Source organism: Vigna unguiculata, chromosome 3 (genome assembly GCF_004118075.2).
Source record: "Vigna unguiculata cultivar IT97K-499-35 chromosome 3, ASM411807v1, whole genome shotgun sequence".
Taxonomy (NCBI): Eukaryota; Viridiplantae; Streptophyta; class Magnoliopsida; order Fabales; family Fabaceae; genus Vigna; species Vigna unguiculata.
In genome coordinates this window covers 36181548-36198281 of record NC_040281.1, presented here as the reverse complement: position 1 = coordinate 36198281, position 16734 = coordinate 36181548, and positions in this window count along the sequence as shown.

The following is a 16734-nucleotide window of genomic DNA, read 5'->3' as shown; positions in this document are numbered from 1 at the left end:
GGGTTGTTGAATTGAAGTGCAGATTCTGTTTTTGTTTTTGTAAATGTTATGAAGTGCAGATTCTGGAATGGAATGTTGAATTTAAGTTTGTTAAAGCTGGTTATTTAGATTAGATTCTGGAATGGAATGTTGTTAAAAAATTTTATTGATTTGGATTAATATTGGGAGCAGTAATGACATGAATGGTTGGTATGATATTTTGAACAAATTTAATTGGTCATATTTTGAATCAGTTGAAGTCCATTAATGTGCCCGCGAGCAAGAATTTTTCGCATTGCTTCCCTGATTTGTAATTGGCACCATTAACCCAGATTTGTACACATGCTTTTGTTCACTTTAATAACCCAATTGGCACCATTAACGACCATTTATATTTGGCACCATTAACCCAAATTTGTACACTTTAATAATCCAATTTAGAAAATGGAGCATCAATTTAGAACCTGCCCATGATTGATAAAGGACGAAGCAAAAAATAAATGTTAACAGTACATGACATATACTATTGAAAACAGTGATCCAAGTGGTCCTAGATGTCTGCTAAAGCTAAAACAACAACAGCTGGAACTCTGCATCACAACTAACAAAAAATACATTTACTTCAAAATATTCATGTGACCATCACTACAAAACACAACTCCCAATATTGTTCACATGGGTTGTCCGCTAGGTGGGTTGCTTGAACTTGCTTGTGAACCTAAAGTTGGTGCACCGCTTGGGAGCTTCCATGACCTTCCTCCCTTCCTATTAAATTTCCTGCTTGTGGTGGTAGCAGATCTTAAAGTGGTGTTCCTCCCGGATGTCTTGCCAGTAGCAGCTGTAGTTTTTGCAGACTTCTTCCTTTTCTGTTTTCCCTGCAAAGACCGCACAGTCATTAGTTTCAACTTCATAATTACATCGTACTTCATTTGATTATGATAGACAGATTTACCTTGTTAGTTTTTCCCTGCTTGCAGCTTCTGATGTTGTGATCAAACTGGCCATAGTTACTGCACTTCATTCTAAGATGCTTCTTCCCCAACCTAGAGTGGCTGACATCTTCATCAGGTTCTCTTCTTCTTAATTTTCGTGGCCTCCCAGGAGGAGTCTTAAATATTGGGGGTAGGATTTGTGGTCCATTACTTTTAGGCCACAGTTGTTGGCCATTAATGGGTGAAATTGGTGACCCATAACAAGCTTCATAAGCCTCCCTTTTGTAATAAGCATGCACATAATCAGAGGGTTGTTCTACCTTGTAATTGATTGCAGCAACGGCATGTCTACATGGTATGCCAACTAAGTCCCAAAAATAACATGTGCAGCTGTGGTTTGTGAGGTCAACTATGAATTTATCCATGGTGAATCCTTGTGTAACTTCAAACTTACCATCTCCAGTCCAAACAACAAACCAGTTTCCACTTTTCTCTATTTCCCTATCTAGCCTTTTGTTAGGTTTAGGCATTACAACACCCGTAAATGCAGTTAATTTTTCCCGCAAATGTGCAAACCTACTCATCAAGTATGTCCTAATCCACTCCATCATTGTTATAATTGGTTTATCCCTAGCTAACAATATAGTGTTATTAAATGACTCTGATAAGTTGTTCATGAGGACATCACACCTAGAATATGCACTAAATGCATGTTTACACCAAGACTTACGTGGAATTGCATGTAACCATTCAGCAGCTTCTTCATTGACCTTCTTGAGCTCTTCCATACTTGCTTCCCAGCCTTGGTAGTATGTGGCTTTAGCAGCAGCCATCATGAGATTCCTAATGACTATACCACCACCAAATCTCTTCTTGTAGTTGCTGTACAGATGCCTTAGACAAAATCGATGCTCCACCTCCTCATTTGTCCCAACAGCAGCCCCTTCAATAAGTTCAATAACTTGAGCAGAACTAACCACATGCTCCACATAAATCTCAACCTCCTCGTTTTTATTTTCTGCATATTCGGCCAACTCCAAAGCATGTCTATCGTCACATAATGGCCTTAGATCTCTATCCATTCTCCCCTTCTTCGGCTTCCACCACATATAAAGTTCTCCATCATACTTAAAATCCTTCTTCAGAATACCCAATGCTTCGAAGTACGACCACATATCTGGATCCAGTCCACAAACTACATGCTCCTCTCCACCTTCGTAACGCAGCATCCTTCCCCTAAATCTTTCAAACTTCCCCATGTGCCGGAAAACCACTGAAAAAACCATCTGTATAACAACCAAAACACAACCCTAAACCCATCAAACCCAACCACAAATCGAACCCACACTAACACAGCCGCTGCAAATTGGACCTCCAAATGCGCAATAGATTCCCCCCAAATGAAAACCACTGAAACCCTAAATCAGAGTGACAAAGGAAAGAACTTACCTCTGCTTCCAACCAATGTTCTGCTCTTGCAACCTCGTCGAGAAAGCCAGTCACGAGCTACGCCAACAACTTCAAACAACCTCGCCCAGAACGGAATCTCGACGTTTGGTTTTCCACTCTCACCGGCACAACAAATGAGCTTTCGTGGAGAAAATCTTTCTCCCTAACTTAGGAACCAGAGAATGACGCTGCTAATTCATAATGCCAAGCACGTGCTCAAATTCACGGTTTTAAAATTTGTATTATAAAATAATTATTAAAGTGCTCAAAATGAAGAAAAAAAAATTTAATTTATGAATTATAAATATTAATTTAACACGTGTCAGCATCTGAGTAGACACGTGTCATCAGATAACCAGCCTAGGTGGAACGCCGTTTGCCACGCAGTCACAGACTTAACGCCGTTCACAAAATTAGGGACTAAAGTCAGTAGTTCCAAAATCACGAGGACCAAAATGGTTTAACTTTTGGGAGAGGGACCAATTCCAAAAAACGATAATAGTTGAGGGACTAAAAACATAATTAACCCAATAATTAATTACTGTAATTAATAATATCAATTTATAAATAAAAAAATATTGGTATCTAAAATAGTTTTTATTACAAATAAAAATTATAATTGATTTGTGAATTATGCTCTAAATTGATCTTTAAAATTATTTATCAAAGTATTAGTTATGAAAGGAATTAGTGTCTATATTGATCTCTAATTAATTAGTGACCAATTTAGACACTAAATTTTCTTCATAGCTAAAATCTTAATAAATAATGTTATAAACTAATTTAGAAACAAATTCACAAACCAATTATAATGTTTTATTTATAACAGAGACTAGATAATAATATTTTTTACTCATTATAGTATCTAAAATAGTTACTACGTTGACTAATTATTTTTTATTTATAAAGTTTGTTGTTATTGAAAAACATTTGTAGTGCATTATGCGATCCCTTATACAAATCCAAAATATCGTAATTATCTACCTAATTTGGTTTACTTTGTGTATGGTTAGGATATTTTAAAGTGTCTTTTATAGTATATTCTTTTTGAAAGAAGACATACATTCAAGTATGATTTTTAACTTTTAAAAAAGTTGTATATTTTGTACAACTTCTTTATTAAAAAAAAATGTTTTCGTAATATCAATCATAAATAAAAGAGGAACTGCAACATATAAATAAAGATAAGTTAAATATGTTTTTAGTTTTTAAACTTTGTTGCGAAATTGAAATTCGATTTGTTCTAAACTTTGATATAATTTTGTTTGATCCTTAAACTTTAGAAATAAATGAATATAATCATTTTAATTAAACTGCGTTAAATTGTTTGTCGTATTAAATAACATTTTAGGTTAATGTTTGAGGTATTTATATTATTTGACACGTTTTAACTCAAATGATCAGCTACAACATGGTTTAAGACATAAAAAATAATTAATGTCACTGAGAGGAATTGTATCTTTTCATTCTCTAAGTTTCAAAATCCAAAATGTATTAAAGTTTGAGATAGAGACGAATTTCAATTTCACTTACATGTTTAGGAACTAGAAACATATTTAACTCATAAAAAATACCAAATAATATTTATTTGCAGTAAGTAAAAAAATTATTAAATACAACTAATTTAGAGCTTAGAAATAATCTGTTATTATAAGTTAGACATTATTTTATAAACTAAAAAATATTGGTATCTAAAATAGTCTCTATTATTAGTAAAAATTTATAATTGGTACGTAAACTAGATTAAAATTAGCTACAAACATTTAAATTACTTATTATTATTAGTCTATACTTTTAGAAACTAATTTAAAATCTAATAATAGTAAGAAACTAAAACTCCAATTATTAATATTAAAGACCAATTAAGACTATGCTCACAAATTAATTATAATTTTTTATTAATAATAAAAACTATTTTAAATATCATTAATTTTAATTTATAAAATAATGTCTAACTACTTTTTTTTTCTGAATTAGTTTCCATTTAATGGTTTTTTTTTATAGTGTACTTATTAAGAAAAATTGATATTTTTTCTATAAACAATTAACTGTATTAAAAGAAACATTTAGAATTTCCTAATACACATATAATTTGTACAAAATAAAATAGAAATTCTCACTATAACTCTCCTGAATCTTGACTGTTCTCATTTATAGAGTTGTCAGAACGGCCTGGCCTGACTGATCACGGGTTGGCCACTTAACGAGTCAACTCAATCCAGCTCACTTATTAGCTAATCAAAAAAAATTTAAACTTAGTCCGGCCCATCACAAGTTAATGAGTTAAACGGGTTAGCTCATTGACTCACTTAATTAAAAATAATAATTTTCTTTTCTTCAGTCTAAAAAAAACTAAATTATAATTACAATTGAAATTTAAATAAACTTCAATAAAATCCAAATACAATCCAAAATGATGTTAAACTCCAAATATAAACCAAAATCACAAAAATATAAATTATCAATGTGTTGGCTCAAAAAAACAACACAACCCGACCCAAATGCAAAGACAAATATTAAAAAAAAAAATACTTGTGTGACCTTTTATTTGCGAGTTGGTGAGTCTGGCTCACCACGGGTTCAACCTGGGTGAACTGGGTTCTAGGTGGACCGGGTCCGGCTCAGCCCGACCCACCATGGGTTGGCTCACTAAGTGGCCAACCCAATCCGGCTCACTTAGTAGCGAACCAAACAAATTTGAACTTGGCCCGACCCATCACGTGTTAGTGAGTTAAACGGGTTGACTCATTGGCTCAATTAAAAAATACAAATTTTCTTTTCTTCCGTCTCAAAAAATCTAAATTATAATTATGACTAAAATCTAAATAAACTTCAATAGAATCTAAATACAATCCAAAAGGATGTTAAACTACAAATACAAACCAAAATTACAAAAATATAAATTACCAATGTGTTGGCTCGAAGAAAAAATAACCTAACCCGACCCAAAAGCAAAATCCAATATAATAAAAGGAAATACGTGTATGATCCTTTATTTGCAGGTTGGTGAGTTTGGCTTACCACAGATTCAATCCGGGTGAACCAAGTTCTAGATAGACCGAGTCAGAAATTAACCCATACTAAAATTTGTCAAAAATTTTCAACTCAATCCGGTTCAAACCCGTGGTGGGTCCGATTGACTCATGAATTCCGATCCATTTTATACATGACTTTCCTATCCATATAACTTATAATTATTTATTTGCACTTAAATGGTTAAATAATATATATATATATATATATATATATATATATATATATATATATATATATATATATATATATTACTCAACTATATTCTTGAAACTAATCAAAGACGAAGAAGCAGAAATTGTGAAAACCAATAAAAGTTCGACAGCATTAGGAGCACAAAACCTAAATTAAAGCATATTCGATTTTTCCCAGATAAGGCTTGACGTAGTGGTAGTGGGTGAAGACCCAATGCATCAGACATATGCAGATGGAGAAAAGCAAAAATTTTCTGCGATTTCCATAATTTATTGTACCTCTAAACAAAATATAATGAATCCCAACAACAGTACAAGCTTCCGTCAGTCCTAAGCTAGCATGCCAAAGAAAAAGGTGTGTGAAAGATGAATGAATGACACTGTTGTGAATTAAGAAAACCACAAGTTGCAACTTGAATATCTTGTGATTATGAATAATGATCATATTTCCACAACTTTCGATGAAGTTAAAGAAGCATTACTTGTGCGTATTGTATGTGATATTTAAATTAACAACGAATATCGTGTTGGCGTGTTTATTTGACCACCAGACTTGGGATAGTACACACAAGTCATGCACTTAGGGTGGTCGAATTATCTGTTTATAGTGGAGACTCTATAAATAAAACGAAAAAGAGAACCAACATCGTCGACGATCTACTTGTGGTTGATGTGGTATGCGAATGCTGCCAGAACAAGGTACCTATGTTCCTACCTGCTAAGTAACGAAGAGGTAGGGATTTATGTGCAGTGTTATAGTATAAAGAGATGGATTGGTGTTTGGTGCGAGTTTGATCAATGCGATGCAGTGTATTTGAAAATAACATACATACCTAATACATCATAGTTAAATATATTTTTATCTCTTAACTTTTAAATAAAATTAGAATTAGTTTTTTTTTTGAAATTTTAATTTAATTTAGGACTTAAATACCTTTTTCGTTCTCATTTTCGTAGTATTTGTTCTGAATGATCTTCATTTTGACAGAATGTTTAAAATGATCCTCATTTTACAGAATGTTTAAAATGGTCCTCATTTTCGCAATTCGCGTTTTATTTCATGTTTCAAATGCATTTTATGATGACATCTGAGTTATCTATCCCGTTTGATATATTTTCGCTTCAATATTATTTATAAAACACATTTTAAACTTAATAATATTTTGTTAAAAAAACTAAATCCACACATTTCTAGATATTTAAGACTAAATTGGTATAAAGTTTTACAGAAAAAATTATTTCAAATTTTACTAGAAGTCAAAAGATTAAAAACATATTAAACACTTTATTTATTAGCATCACAAGAGGAGAAGTGTTGCGGAAAGAAAAATTATTAATAATTATTGATGATCAAAATACTAGCATATCTTAACCATAAATTTTTGGAGGAGGCAAAATAATATAATTCTTTGATCATTAGATTGTTGGAACATTAGTATAATGATTCAAAAATTAGTTCCTCTAATGGAATAATTTGATCTTTAGTATAATGTTGTGAAAAAATATAATTTATCTTTTCCATCTTCACGAATAGGTTTTATCACTTTTGAATAATAAATTTATTGTTTTATTCTTCATCAATATACCTATTTTTTAAAATAATATTAAAAAATTTATCATACTTAATAAAAAAAATTGAGAGGCGTAAATATTAAAGGAAAAATATAGTATAGTTAAGTCACAATTAAAAATCGATTATGGAAAAACACATAATTATTTTTTTTCTTTTATAGTTATAAAAAATGAATATACCAAAGGCTCATGAGATAAAAAAAAACAATGTTAACTATTAAATTAATATTTCATTATCAAGTAAGATAAAAGAGAATTAATTTTCTTTTAATCGAAAAAGAAATAGGACAAATGAGAGAAAAAATAATTAGTTTATATTAACTCCTTTTTTCTAAAAAAAAAATTGGGAGTGAGAAAAGTACAATTTTTGTGAAACTAACAAGACAATAAGAAAGGACATAAAAAATATCTTAATAAATATTTGGTTTAATTACTCTATTGTTATTGTTTTAGTTCAAAAATGTTAGGTTGGTCCTCTAATCTTGTTTAGATTCAAAGTTGGTTCTGAATTTTAAAAAACTGATACAATTTGGTTATTTTCATTAAATTTATTGAAACAGATCAATGTTTTTTTCATTAAAATTAAAGTTGTAAATAAAAATGGTTTATTTTATTGGTGTAATTAACATAATCTCACTATCAATCTTGATTAAAATCGTTGAGCTGCTTTAATAAATTTAACGAAAATGACCAAGTTGAGCTGCTTCAATAAATTTAACTAAAATTATCAAATTACATCTTTCAAAAATTAGGATGAAATTGAGACTAGAAAAAACTTGATGACCAACTTAACATTTTTAGACGAAAATAGTGACCAAAAAATTAATTAAACCTAAATATTTTTATTCTTTATATATTTTATTTTATATTTTATTATCTATTAACATTAATTGTTGTGTTTTATAAAATAAATAGAAAGACAAACAATTTAATTTTTCATCCATTTATAAAATATAATATCTATAATTTAAAATTTTTTAAAAATTTCAAAATGTAAATAATTTAAATAAAAATAAAAATCTTTGGGAAGATGGCTCCTCCCGACTCCTACGATGCTCCGCCGTTAGAAATATGTAAATAAAGTAAAAATTTCATTACTATTTCTTACATGAAAATGTGTAAATGATGCATAAAACATAAACCAGAAAAATACATTTAAGTATTATTTTTTCCTCCGGCAGATTTGCATACGTTAACATATGTAAGCATTTTTTTTCTTTTAATTATTTAAACTTTCAACTTGACTAAATTTAGTACTTTGATTTTATGTCAGATTAAGTCGAATACGAATTTATAATTTACATTCATATTTTCATTTTATATAACATAATTCTAAATTACAAAAAGGCAAAAAAACAAACAAACTACTATATATATTATTGTTTATAATTGCACGATTCAATTCAAATAAATAAATAAATATATATATATATATATATATATATATATATATATATATTTTGTTTCTTTTGTTGTTATAGTTGTCGTTGTTCTTGTTGAAATGTGAGTTAATTTTTTTGTCGATGTCATATAATATTTGGTTTGCGGACTTACGATGTGATTTGCATAAAGATTATATATTTTTTAATTTTGTTATTTTGAATTAACAACCATATTGCATTTAAAAATGAAAAAAAATGTAATTTAATTGTAACTAATAAAATATTTATCAAAATTAAATAACAGTTATATCTTTTGAATGTTAATTTTTACAATTGCGACTACTAAGATTATTTTTATTAAAAGTATGAGTATTATTAATGATAATGGTTAAGTCGCATTTAAGTAAATGTTTAACTAATGATCCTTATATACACACCTAATACACCTAATAAAAATAAATCATATTTTGTTGTATAATGGAATATTTGTCTTTTGAGATGATATTAAAAGCATATAATTTTGTTTAAAATTTAAGGACATGTTCATTTGAATAAATTTTCTGTTTTAAAAGAAATCAAAAGATGGATTAGCAGGTTATAGTGGGGTTCGTTTCAAATGACTTTAAGGCGATTGATTGCAGCAATTTGCGGAATGCATGCATTTTGAAATCTCGTGGGAGTATGACAAATTTGAAGGGATCATTACAGTAAAGATAATTTTATCCTGAGTCACGATTTATCCACGTGTTGTTCATGACTTTCACGATGTTATTTGAATCCACTCAAGGATAAATCCATGGGTCGTTGGATCCAATCCCATGGTTGTTTGGAATGGATTTGAGAAGTTTCATAGTAGAGTGGATCGATCACATGTATGGTTGGAACCCATCCCAACTTGGTAGATCCGATCCCCTCATGTTTTAATGGATTTGGTTGATTTGGAGAGTGGGATTTGATCCCTTACTCACGGATCTGATGCCTTGTGTACGTAACATTTTTTACAATACTATGAAAAAGTTAAGTTATTTTATTAATTTTTATAATTTATCTCTTTCAATTGTAGTAGTAAAAAAATAATTATAACTCATACAAATACTAATATATACTACTTATTACATAAATGACAATATGATAATCTATTTTTTATATTTATTTAAACTTTTTTTTTAATTTATCACATCAATAAAATTATTCGCAAACTCTTCCAAATTTACTCACAATTACCTTTAAATATTTAAAAAATAATAATACACATTTCACTCTCAAATCCACTCAAATTCATCTACTTCTTCTCCCTCTGATCCATCCAAGTAAACAAAGCCTAAATTTCTGTGGACCATGAAAACCGAGCTCATTCCCGCACGAGCTGTGGATTATGTGGGATTAATCCATCCGGCACTTTTTCTTACTGACCTACGACTGCCCACACAATCCGCACAGCCCGTCCAACGTTGCAATCTCTATGTCTTGTAAAATAATGTTTGTGAAACCAATCACGGTTCTTAGTTAACTTGCAATATATATCCTAGTTGGATACAAATTTACATGAAACTTATGTAATATCTCCCTTCTTTTTCCTTAAAGGGGCTATCTCCATTCTTATTTCTTAGTGTACAGGAACAGTTATGTTCCTTAAAGGGGCTATCTCCATTCTTAAAAGGAATCGAAGTGAATAGTAAATAAATTGAGATAAGTATTACAATTTCCTCTTGATGCTTTTGAACGTAAAGCTGAAATCCAAAATAATGGAGGTCATAAAGAATATCCTAACATTATTTGAAATAGTTTGAGTACTTAAAAGTTAACTTCCATGAAAGTATATTAGGGACAAAAGTTGAATTATATATAGAGAGAGTAGAGATTAATGGAATGACTTACTTTTAATCTAAGTGTTCTTACGAGGCCAAAGGTTGTAGTTCACAAATCACTTGGGGGGCTTCGGGTGGCTGATCTCGGTCCTTCTTCTGGCGCTTCAGGGTGATTCTGGGGCGGAGCAGGTGACCTGCAAAAGACACTCCGATGCCAAAGTCAGCCCTGGTGATGTCAGAGTATCTGAATAATTTAATGCGTCCTCAATGCATAGAACAGTGTGCTATTTATACTATTTTACCTGTGGGTCCTACCTGGGATGGGCTTTCTGGCCCAATCAACCCTTCTTTGGCTATTCTTGGATCCAGTGCTTCTTAGGGAAATTACCAGAGGATCCTTTGGGGGTTTCCGGTATTCGGTATTCGGCTATGAGGATCTATGGGGTTGACTGGCTGCGTTGCGAATCTGGGCTACTTGGTGGAGAGGTATCTGGAACGTGGGGTATGGAGGTTGCCGAGGACCGTGCTCTGGGGAAGGTGTTTAGCCAATGCCTGCAGGCTGGCATGACTTTGGTTGGATAACTGGCCACAAGGCTTGGAGTAAGCGGTCATTAAGCTTGCTGGGGTAAGCGGCCATCAGGCTTGCTGGGGGCCGTGTACTTGGGCTGGGACAGGGCTTGGAGTAAGCGGCACCAGGTTTGGAGTAAGCGGCCATCAGTCTTGCTGGGGGCCGTGTACTTGGGCTGGGACACTAAGTATTTTATTTAATTTTAAATTAATAACTCAATAATTAACAATAATGAGCTGTATTCAATTCTATTATATAACATTTCATATAGGATGTGTGCATCATACAATAAGATAAAGACAACTAACAAAAACATATATTTCCTGCCATTTTGTGTTTGAATTTTTTTTTCATATAAAACACTTACAAATTTTGTTATGAATAATGATTTGTAAAAATTTGTTACCAATTTTTTTTCAAAATCTTTTACACAAAATGATTTTTAGTTAAAATATTATAGAAAATACTTTCAAAATTTATAATTTTATAAAAGATAATTACCTATAAAGAAATTATCTGTCAATTAAAATTCATAAGAAAAATAGTAAAAAAATTATTTTCTTGCAAAATTTTATAAAAAATCTGTATGAAAAACCCTACGAAATACAAAAAAATTAAAGTGAAAAAAAGTTGAAAAGATATTATTATCCATCCTTCTCATTGATTTACTTTAGTTATAAAAAAATGAAAAACGATAGAAAAAAAAAGTCGGACGATGAAGAGAAATACATTAAACAATTTTTCCTTCCTGTTACTTATGTAGTTTTTTCGTGTTTAATTGTTGGGGTTCACACGTATTTATAGAGTCATTATATATGTTTGCCCTTTCTTGTGGGTTGGGCTCCATTTTGAGTCATTTTGGGCCAATATCCATATTCTCTATAGGTCTGGGCTGAGCCCAAGTTCTGAACATTTGTGAGAAGTCTAAGTTCGAAGTTAACAGCTCTACATTACAATGTGACATTTTATAGTAAGTGGCCTAGGTCGTTATGTGATCGTGTTTAACCGATTATCCATCTATTGTTTTTATTATGGGACTATAGAGCTAGACGGTTTAGGCCGTATAGTTATCCAAGTTTGCCTAGGTATAGTATAAATATATTTTGTTATTATTCTTTACTATATAAATAATTTAATTCATTCTAGAACTGAATAATAACTTTTTTTAGATATTACAAATGTAAATCACATAATTTATTCATAAATAACAACTCTCTAAGTTATGCATAACATAATTATTAGAAACTAATAACCTATTACAAGAAAATGATTAGCTTAATTATAGAAGAATAATTCTTAACCCTATTTTCAGGAAATGAAGTGGGTTAATTACAGTAGAATAATTATTATTCTATCATCCACAATTAAATCTATCATTTTTAGTTTTTTTTCCTTTCTTTATTCTTTCCATTGTTTGTGATACAAGTGGATCTTCAAGAATTTATTGTGATTCTTCACCTACTTACTCTAATGTGGAATGTTGATACTCCTTTAAACTCAGACTTCATCCCAACACATGATTCAATATTAAAATTTTCACCGACATTTGAATTTTAGTGGCATAACTTCTTCAAAAGAAGTTGTTGTATTGCTTTCAAAGGAAATTTTACCTTCTTATTGCTTCTAGGCATATAAGAATAGGAGGTACAAATTTCTAGACCTACAAGTGTTAGGTTTACAGAGGGAGTTTCACTGGGGAGATACAACACACAAATGAGACCTGAGCCCAACCACATAAGACATTGACACCACTCTCAACCCAAAACCTTAAGGCGATGGGTTTATGGGCCTTGATCCTTATATGGTGCTTTACTTTCTCAATTATGGTCAATGTGGGACTTAGACTCACACTTGGATTCCTAACAACAAGCAGTGGCGGAACTTGGACAAAACCTTTAGGGGCACCAAATTAAATTTGTTACATATAATTTTTTTTAGTTAGAAAAAAAAATTTCGTTTTTTCTCTTCATTTCCTCTGCTTAAAACAAACACACATAATAGTAAAATTCAAAACAATATGACTATCATTCATTTTTATATCATGATACAAAACAATGAATACCACTTTGATAAGCCCTTCGTACCTCATCAATTTGATTTGGTGGGTATTGTCAAAGTTGAGGACGTTTTTTTCAAATCTCGTTTTGTTCCTGTCGAATACAAATGTACCCGTGAACACAAGTTATACTGGGACCAATGACTTATTAGATGCACGCGTCCACCTACTTGACTTCAGCTTCCAGGTCTAGGAACCTAAGTGTCTTCTCCCAGTGCCTGAGTGTCTTCTCCCAAGTACCTGAGTGTCTCCTCCCAAGTACCTGAGTATCTCCTTCCGATGAAGAATTCTACTGGCGGGGGGCCTGCAAAGTCACTTCGACGCTCAAGTCAGTGTCAGGGCAATAAATGACTGCAATAGTAAAAAATAGCATAACCTCTTTACCTCGTGAACAGTGCCTTTTATACTACTTTAATGGGCCAAACCCTATGGGCTTAAGGTTTCCGCTGCTTGGTAGGTTTAGGTTTCACTAATTGCGTTTAATTATTCTTAATAACTTATCATTCCTAATTTCTTCAGTACTTACCGCAGTTCACTTGGTAGAGGTGTCTTCTGCCCCAAATGTCGAGGTTATTACGGCTCATTCAATATGCGTGTGCTATAGAACCTCCTGTGCCGGAGTATACCCGGACCAACATATTGGTATACTTCCTATGCTGAGGCATATTCGTCACTTCAAGGTGCCTACTTCAATTTGAAGTATCCCTTCCCCCCAATATGTACACGTTCTAATGAATTTTTAAATTCATTATATTTATCTATAGGAACTTTAGAGATTTGTTTTTCATTGTATTGAATTCTTGGTTCTCGTGAGATTTCTTAAGTTTAGTTAATGTAGATGCATTTTTTTCATCTTTATCACAAAGCTTCCTCTTTTTCTAAAAATAATTAATTCTTTTACTCTTTGTCATAATCCATAATCTTTCTAATATAAATTTATCACATTTCATCTATTTAGAAAAAGATTAAATTTATATTCATAAATCACAATTATCACAATGCAAAACATAACAAAACTCATACAACTTTAATTAGATAAGCAACACTATATAAATTCAAAACTTTAAAAAAATTTACCATAGGCAGCAGAAAACATAAAATCCCTAAATTTCATAATTAAGGGTTATAATAATTTGGGAAAAATTATAATTAAGGTTCATACAAATTTCATAAAAAAAGTATGGTTTATAGTCATTTGGGATCAGTGGCGGAGCATCTCAAGGGCTGGGAGGGGCCATGCCCCCCCCCAAGATTTTTTATTTTTTTTAATGTTATATATATTTTGAAATTTTTGATTTTTTTTAAAGTTTTTTTAAATTATAAGTAATATATTTTCTAGTTTTAATTTTTTTAATTTAATCCCGACCTTTGAAAAATTGATACAATTTGGTTATTCTCGTTAAATTTATTGAAGTGGATCAACAATTTTCGTCAAGACAGTGAGATTATGTTAATTACACCAACAAAATAAACTATTTTTATTTACAACTTTAATTTTAATGAAAAAATATTGATCTATTTCAAGAAATTTAATAAAAATAACCAAATTGCATCAATTTTTCAAAATTCATAACCAAATTGAAACTAAACAAAATTGAAGGACTAACTTAACATTTTTGAACTAAAACAATAACTAAAAGAATAATTAAACCAAATATTTATTAAGATATTTTTTATGTCCTTTCTTGTTGTCTTCTTAATTTTACAAAAATTGTACTCATCTCTAACTGTCATATTTTTTTTTTAAGAAAAAACGTAATTATTTTTTCTCTCATTTCTCTTATTTATTTTTTGAAGAAAAGAAAAGTAATTATCTTTTATCTTACTTGATAATGAAATATTAATTTAATAGTTAGCATTGTTTCTTTTATCTCATGAGCCTTTGATATATTCATTTTTTATGAATATAGAAGAAAAATAATGTATTATGTGTTTTTTCATAATCGATTTTTAATTGTGACTTAACTATATTATATTTTTCCTTTAATATTTACACTTCTCAAATTTTTGAGTAATGTATGATAAATTATTTTTAATATTATTTTACAAAATTGGTATATTGATGATGAATAAAAGAATAAATTCATTATTCAAAAGTGATAAAAGTGAAGCTATTCATGAAGATGGAGATAAGATAGATTATATTTTTCACAACATTATACTAAAGATCAAATTATTTAGTTAAAGAAACCAATTCTTAAAATATTATACTAATGATCCAACAATCTAATGATTAAAAAATTATATTATTTTGGCCCCTCCAAAATTTGTGGGTAAGATCCGCCACTGTTTGGGATAAACTTAATTTGGGAGAAACATCTTAAAAAGAATCATAAATTTAACATATATAAATCATAATAAGATATTAACCTTGATATGTGAGAGATCATCTAAGAATGTATATTTCAATCTCAATTTATGTGTTCCCCAACCTATGTTTTCTAATCTATCTCTTTATATTTATTTCTCCTCACACACTTTCATGATAATTTATATGATGAGAAGTTTTATAGCCAAAAAAAAACTATAATCTCTTTTATAAATCAATTTTTCCATTAAACTTTTTATTTTATCTTTTATTATATTTTTTCATAATATAAACTTAATATAAATAATATATAAATATAATTTTAAAAAAATAAATAAATATATATAAAATAAATTTAAAAAATTTTGGGGGAGCCGGCTCCCCTCGTCCTTAGTTCCGCCACTGCCTAGAAGGGAAGAACAAAATTATAATTGTTTGTTCATTTTCTTTTCTTTTGTTTTGTTTATACATTTGCTTTTAGAATTGTTATATATACTAAAGACGTGTGTGAGAAATGTAGCATATATGCATGTTTATGTCTTGACTTTTCTATGCTTTCATTTGAACGAGAAGAGTAGAGAGATAATTGAATAATATATATTTATATATATATATATATATATATATTTTGTGGAAAAGTAAAAAACTATTTATAGTTTAAGCCATTTAAAATTTACAATCAAATGACATTTAAATTGACTTAAAAGTGACATGTAAATAAGATATATAGATTCTCGGTGGAAAATTAAAAGAAAAGGGAGGGTAAATTTAAAATTTAAAAGTTTATAAATTTAAATCAAAGTCATGATCTTTTTGCTTTGTATGTTTTATGCTTTTGCTACACTTTTCATGCCTGTGTTACATTATCATGTTTAGCTTAAATTATTTCCATTATCTTAACCGGAATAGTCTCTGCAAAGTATGCTCCAAATCCTCTCAAATCTTTGATTTCAATTTGGGCTTCAAAACTATTTTTCTTCTTTCTCTTTTTGTACTTTTTTTCTTGCCTACTATGACTTCTACTTGGGCTTGAAAAATCCAACCTAAACTATTCTAAATATTCTAAATAATACTCAAAATTGATAAGAATTAAATCTTAAAAATTATAATAAAAATTAAAAATAAAAAAATTATTAAAATACACTATATTGGTATTTTAAATATTTTTTTAATATATTTTAAATTGTCAAAATTAGTTATAATCAGTATATTATTATGAAGATATAGTAAAGATACAAAGACATAGTAAAAGAATAGCACACACAAAAAATCTAGAGAATCTTAATTCGAAAAACTATAATGAAAAGGTTATTGAAAAGACAAAACTATAATTTCGAATATTCACTTATTTATTGGTAATAAACTTTTGTTGGAAAATTTGACTCTGATTTTTCTTTCCAGTCATTTTTATTTATAAAACATATGTGACTCGTTTAAAAATCATACTTAATCT